Consider the following 7,107-nt stretch of genomic DNA (forward strand, 5'->3'; position numbering starts at 1 on the left):
AGGTGAAATGTCTAAATATTGTATATGACCACTCCAAAGCGTGTTTGTGCTGGGGATCTTGATACAACATTCAATACGGTCCTGCTGGACAGATTAGGCTGCTAACAGAAGAAACCAATGTGCAGCAGGAACCGGTGATATGTGCCTTAGCTCTAAGTGTTCTGGGACAGACTTATGGGTTGATTTAAGCCGGGGTGGGAGCAAGTGGAGATAAATGTTAGTGATGCCCCCCTCATTTTTTTCTACTTCAGCAGATCCATCAACTGGTATTGAGGGTAATGAGTAAGGGGTGGAGGTGAACACATTACAGAGTGCTGACCTTGCCAACAAATAGAAGGAGCATGCCCCATGAAGCCTGTCCCCCCACCTGTAAAGTCATCATTGGCATTGTGTGAGGTTGAAAGGTTCTTTTTTAAATGCAACAGTAGTTGAAAAAATGAATGCGATGAATGCATTTCAGAGCATGTGTAGCCTGACATTTGGCCGACCGCTTCTAGACAGACAGTTTTTAGGAAACCTTTTTCAAAACAATCAATATTTTTGTAATGTAATTTGGTACCAGAATCACCTTTAAAGATGCATCAAATTATGTTGCAATTACATAATGCGTGAGCTTAGAATTATACGGTTCTATCTCCACTTTTGGTTGAAATTGGGTGTTTTACATAATCTTATCCATTAGGTGTTTATTAATGCCGGTGTGGTGTTATTTTTGTAAAAAAAAATATATTGTCAGTAGTTATTAATAAAATAGAAAGGTTCCATCTCACAGCAGGGATGTAAAAACTTTGATGCTCAATTTCTCAGAACTACCCTAAACGGAGATAGAACTGTATAATTCTAAACTCACGAATTGTAAAAGCATATATTGGTAAATTTCACAACACCTGTCATGAAATGTTTATTTTATATGTGAATCACAAAACCAAAGGGGAAAAAAAATATAGAAAAATACAAATATTAATAAAAAAAAATAAAAAAAAACGTTGCATAAATAAAATATGTTTTGATTAGTTTTATCATAGGGATATATTGATTGTCAAGTTCACATTTGAAATATTGGCTGTATATATGTATATATATAATTTTTATTTTATTTTTCACATTTTCCCATTCTGACTATTTATTGTAATGAAGGGTTGCACTTTATTTTGATGGTCCACATTAGACATTCTACTAATTATAGGTCACTTTACAAATACATGTCAATTAACTCTCATTAGACTGTAGTAGGTTACACTTTATTTTAAGGTGACATTGTTACAGTATACTTATATATTTAAGGACTGGGTAATATTAATTAACAACATATACTTACTCTAGGGTTAGGTTATAGGATTAGGATTTGGTTGATATTTAGTTGCATGCAATTATGCATAATTTACTGTTTTTACTATGGTAAGTACATGTGACATATGTAACAAAGACACTGTTAAATAAAGTGTTACCCTGTAATAGACTGTTAGGTTAGGGGTTTGCTTAGTACAATAAGTTGACATGTAGTTAAAAAGTTACTTATAATCAGTGGAATGTCTGTTGTGGGACCATCAAACTAAAGTGTTAGCAGATATTAGGCAGACAGTCTACTTGTACTCTAATGACTGATAGTTGACATGTAGATGCAAAGTTACTTATAGTAAGTAAAATGTCTTAAGTGGACTATCGAAGTAAAGTGTTACCCAATTAAGCACATCTTTCTACATTTTCATTACTGTAATGCATCTGTATTGTCTTTCTCATTTTGATAGGTAGTACAACAAATGTAAAATGTATGAATTAATTGTTTATATGTTACAGTTAGTGAGAATGAGACTTTTGCATTACAATAATGAGAAGTGGGTTGTAAAATTAATACACAATCCAATGGTCCTAATAGAAGACTTTATTTGTTTTATGATTTTTCTTTTGTTTTGATTTTGGGTTAAAATGAAACTTAGACGCATCTTCATAACATTCACCTATGGATGTGTTATGTATTCATAGAGTGCATAGCTTTGTGACAAATGTAGTTATTCACTGGTTGCTGGTCTTGACATCTGTGTGTAGGTGTGCGGGTGAGGACTGAGAGGTTGCTGCTCTAATGGAGACACAGGTTTATTGACAATGAAACGGTTTGGCTGTATCTGCAGTGGGCTGCCTGCTGCCTGTGATATACTGGAGCCAGAGTCTAGTCAAGGCTGGCATACACCATCCAGTGCTGACAGCAGCAGACACACACACACACACACACACGCACGCAAACACACATGCACGCACACAGCTGCTCTGGAGCAGCATAAAATTCTAAATCACTGTCTTACATACGCACACATATATACTCTTTCAAAGATTTAGGCTAACCTGCTGGTCATTAACAGAACAATTTTGGGCATAAATGTACTTTCTTCGGCTGTGTTGACTATTTCTTTGAAATGTACCACTCTTGCATGGCAAAACACATCCGTCAGCCTAAGACTGCTCAGTTTTAGCAAGATATGAAAACAATAGATGCTTTGTTCTAAAACTTAGTGAGGCCTACAAGGGCAGCATTTTAAAGCAGCATAGGCGCAAACTGTAAAGTTATGTTTTATTGTGCCTATATAGGCAGCAAGGCGACACATAGGTTTTGAAGCGGAGCTAGTTTCAGAGATCTAAATGATAAGTCATAAATTTAGTTTAGGAATTCACAAAATATCATCACCACATCAGTTGATTTTCGGCTATATATTGGTTGACATTGGATATTCATGCATTCATGTTTATGTATTAACTTTGCTGCCATCTAACACTCTAAATTATTTTAAAACACTATTAATATAATAGCACTTTTACATAATTTTTTGTACGGTGCATTATAATTTTGTGATGCCTTAATTCACTTAAAATAATTAATGTTTCTTTTCGTTTTCTTCGTAATTTATATAGAAGAAATAAGTATAGAATTCTAATATTGACCATTTATCAAATTCATCATATTGACCAAATATATATATATTTTTTAAATCACTGCATCCCTAATATTTTAATTAATGTTGCCTCTGCCAGGTTTCATGCACTGTTTGCTTAGTTTTGAAACATAGAATAATTTCATAAGTTATGTACTTCATCAGATCTTCATAGTCTATGCACTGATTAAAAATATTGCCAATTTTTAATAAAGATATTTCTTAATAATAATAATAATACCAAATAATTGAATAGTGTTGAGTTGTTGTTGTTGTTATTACCAAACACAATAATATGCAAAGTAAAGTCAGGATTAATGACAGAGTAATGGTTAGCAGATGTTTATTGCAGGCAGTATGAGAGGGATACATGTGGAATACGTCAGTGACTTGTATCATTTACAAGTGTTGTGCAATAGCAGCTTTATTTTCTTTAAATATAACAGAACCAATGAAGGCTAGCAATGTTTTGTGGCGACTGCCCTTGTAATCTTTATTAAAGGTCATCTTTTACACACACGCCTCACGCTGGGTGTTCTTCATATATATAGTCTGTCTCCATGTCAGATTAAAAAGGAAGTAAGGGCTTGCAAGAAGAATAAAGAACTCTTTCCAAGAAGTATTAGTTCCTTTTTAATTTTAGCGGGATGAGGAACCCAGAATTTAAATGAAAGAATCGGTTTTCATCCAGCTAATAGTAATCCATAATCCAGCCAACGTGTCTTAACCACAATGTGGTTGGTCTGATTAACTTTAATGCTTTTCCTCTCAATTTATTGAAATGTTGGAATGAGCACATTTGGTTTGAAAGTCTCTCTCTCCCTCTGCTGCTCTATCTCTCTCTGTGAGTGAGAGAAAGATAGACTGTGAAAGTGAACGAGAGGAGGGGTGGAGAGGGAGAAAATATAACTTTAAGAGCAGGATGGCACAGTCATTAAATATGTTTCATTCCCTCAGACAATGGGGGGGGGGGGGGGGGGGGGGGGGGGTATGTGAGCCCATCGATGATGCATTTTAAGGATAGCGTTGGCTCTTTAATATTTCAACCGATTTAAAAAAATAACGTCACAGAGAAAGGCCAAAAATGCTAGTTGAAAAAAAAAATAATTAAACAGGCGAGTTTCATTTTCTGCCACACTTCAAATGAATTTCTGTAATGATCTCAAAACCTGCGAAAGGCAAATCCAATCAAACAATATCTAGTGGGTTTCATTTTCCCCTGCATAGCGATGACCCCCTTTGTCAAAGGGTGAGCCAGAGAGACTGTAGGTCGCCATAGCCATCCAAATGAAGGAGACAATTTAGCGTAGTTAAAGCTATTATCCCACTACTGTGTGTGTGTGTGTGTTCGTGCTTCTACGCCTGTGTCGACGCTATAGCTTTAACATTTTGGGGCTTTGATATGAGTCATTGTAAATGATGCCACGGAAGGTCAATTGCTGAGTTCAAAATGGCTGATGGAGGGAGGGAAAAATATTATGTTGTTTTTCTGATTTCATGCTTCTGCTTTTTCACCCCTCTCAGTCTCTCCAGACACAACAGTGCATTTATTTAAAAAAGCGAACATTTATTCAGTCAGCCTGTATCATTAATATAATACTGCATAAATAACACTCAGGTCTCTGTGTTTGAAGAGTGACATGAGCCCATTGTTTTTACCTTTAACCATTTGGCGGGTAATCACGCATAAGAAGGAAGAATAAGCCACGAGTGAATGAGCAGCAATGGTCCACTGACCTTTTACTGCTCATTATTGGACAACCCGAAAAGAAAAGAAAAAAGAAAGAAAGAAAAAAAAAATCTCCTAAATCTTCAGGGAATCTTGAATCAGTGCACTCAATGACCGTTATTTTTCTTTTTTGATTATTATTATTTCTGTGGCCATTGTCCTATGGCTGTGCAACTCACAATATTGTTGTGTTCAGTGTAAGGAGGAGAGGAAGTCTCAGGACGGATGTTGGAGGTATGACTCTGAGGTTGTGGTAATCTTTGTCACCGGGGGGCACTCTGCTGCGTTTGGCCTTTAGGCCTGCAGGTGTGCAGTCCTCCACTCTCTTACAGGAAGCATCTAGAGACTCATTGCACAACTACGCACGCCCCCATATGTATATATGTAGATGCTTACAGAGATTTAGAGAGAGAGAGAGAGAAGGTCTGTGGTTCTAGAAACTTTCGAGATCACATTACTAGAAGTACTAAAACTTCATAATATGACAGCACACGCACACACACACTGGAAAATATGCCAAACAAGCATTACACTAATCACTACTTTGAAATAGGGAGGCTATTTATATATTATGCATTGTGCACTATGTGCAGTCCTGGGAGAGAAGAGAAAAGAGAAATTGATATCAGATGAAAATGAACACTCTGTAAAGCACATTAACTATCTCAGATTTGGGAGCACATGCTGACTGCCAAATGGGACACCCCTGTGGAAAGTAAAATGGTCTCTCCCACAATTAATGTGGCGCACCTGTGATGGTTGATAAAGACTGCCGCACTGTGCACAGGTGTGGAACATTAATTCTGGGGGTGTTCCTTGAAAAGACGAGCCCCCCTCCACCTCTACCACCAGCACCTCTCCGCCCTCCACCCTCTCCTCCCCCACCTTTGGAGAGCGAAAAAGCGAGAAAACAACGCTGCCGTTCATTCGGAGTGATCTGTTTGCAAAAGTATGCAAATGAATATGCGGCATGCTAATCAATCCTGTCCTTCACACAGACTGAAGGGGAAAAAGAAGTATGGAGAAGGATGGAGTGAATCGGGCCTGAGAGGGAATATGGGACGAGGGAAATTAGCTAGGATTTGCTTTTTTCAACACGTTTATGTTGCAATTTCACCTATTTGCATTTTGCATTTGTCATCACCTATTCCAGATAGATAGTGATCAATGTGGCCAGATCCATCCGATTGTTCATACACTGCCGCTTGGTGTCGATAAGAATTTTTTTAATGTTTTTTAAAATAATTATCTTATGCTCACCGCATTTAATTGATTAGAAATACAGTAAAAACAATAATATTTTGACATTATTATAATTTAAATATATATATATATATGTTCTTTTTGATAGCAAAGCTTAACTTTCAGCATCATTACTCCAGTTTTCGGTGTTACACGATCCTTCAGAAATAATTCTAATATGTTGATTTGGTGTGCAATCATTTTTTTTTTAAAATATATATACATATATATATATATGTGTATATATATATATATATATATACAGGTCCTTCTCAAAAAATTAGCATATTGTGATAAAGTTAATTATTTTTCATAATGTAATGATAAAAATTAAACTTTCATATATTTTAGATTCATTGCACACCAACTGACATATTTCAGGTCTTTTATTGTTTTAATACTGATGATTTTGGCATACAGCTCATGAAAACCCAAAATTCCTGTCTCAAAAAATTAGCATATTTCATCCGACCAATAAAAGAGGTGTTTTTAATACAAAAATAAAAGTCAACCTTCAAATAATTATGTTCAGTTATGCACTCAATAGTCAATACTTGGTCGGGAATCCTTTTGCAGAAATGACTGCTTCAATGCGGCGTGGCATGGAGGCAATCAGCCTGTGGCACTGCTGAGGTGTTATGGAGGCCCAGGATGCTTCGATAGCGGCCTTAAGCTCATCCAGAGTGTTGGGTCTTGCGTCTCTCAACTTTCTCTTCACAATATCCCACAGATTCTCTATGGGGTTCAGGTCAGGAGAGTTGGCAGGCCAATTGAGCACAGTAATACCATGGTCAGTAAACCATTTACCAGTGGTTTTGGCACTGTGAGCAGGTGCCAGGTCGTGCTGAAAAATGAAATCTTCATCTCCATAAAGCTTTTCAGCAGATGGAAGCATGAAGTGCTCCAAAATCTCCTGATAGCTAGCTGCATTGACCCTGCCCTTGATAAAACACAGTGGACCAACACCAGCAGCTGACATGGCACCCCAGACCATCACTGACTGTGGGTACTTGACACTGGACTTCAGGAATTTTGGCATTTCCTTCTCCCCAGTCTTCCTCCAGACTCTGGCACCTTCATTTCCGAATGACATGCAAAACTGAGCAACAGTCCAGTGCTGCTTCTCAGTAGCCCTGGTCAGGCGCTTCTGCCGCTGTTTCTGGTTCAAAAGTGGCTTGACCTGGGGAATGCGGCACCTGTAGCCCATTTCCT

Source organism: Siphateles boraxobius, unplaced genomic scaffold, assembly GCF_051911475.1.
Source record: "Siphateles boraxobius isolate OS27281-9 unplaced genomic scaffold, OSU_SipBor_1 130, whole genome shotgun sequence".
Lineage (NCBI taxonomy): Eukaryota > Metazoa > Chordata > Actinopteri > Cypriniformes > Leuciscidae > Siphateles > Siphateles boraxobius.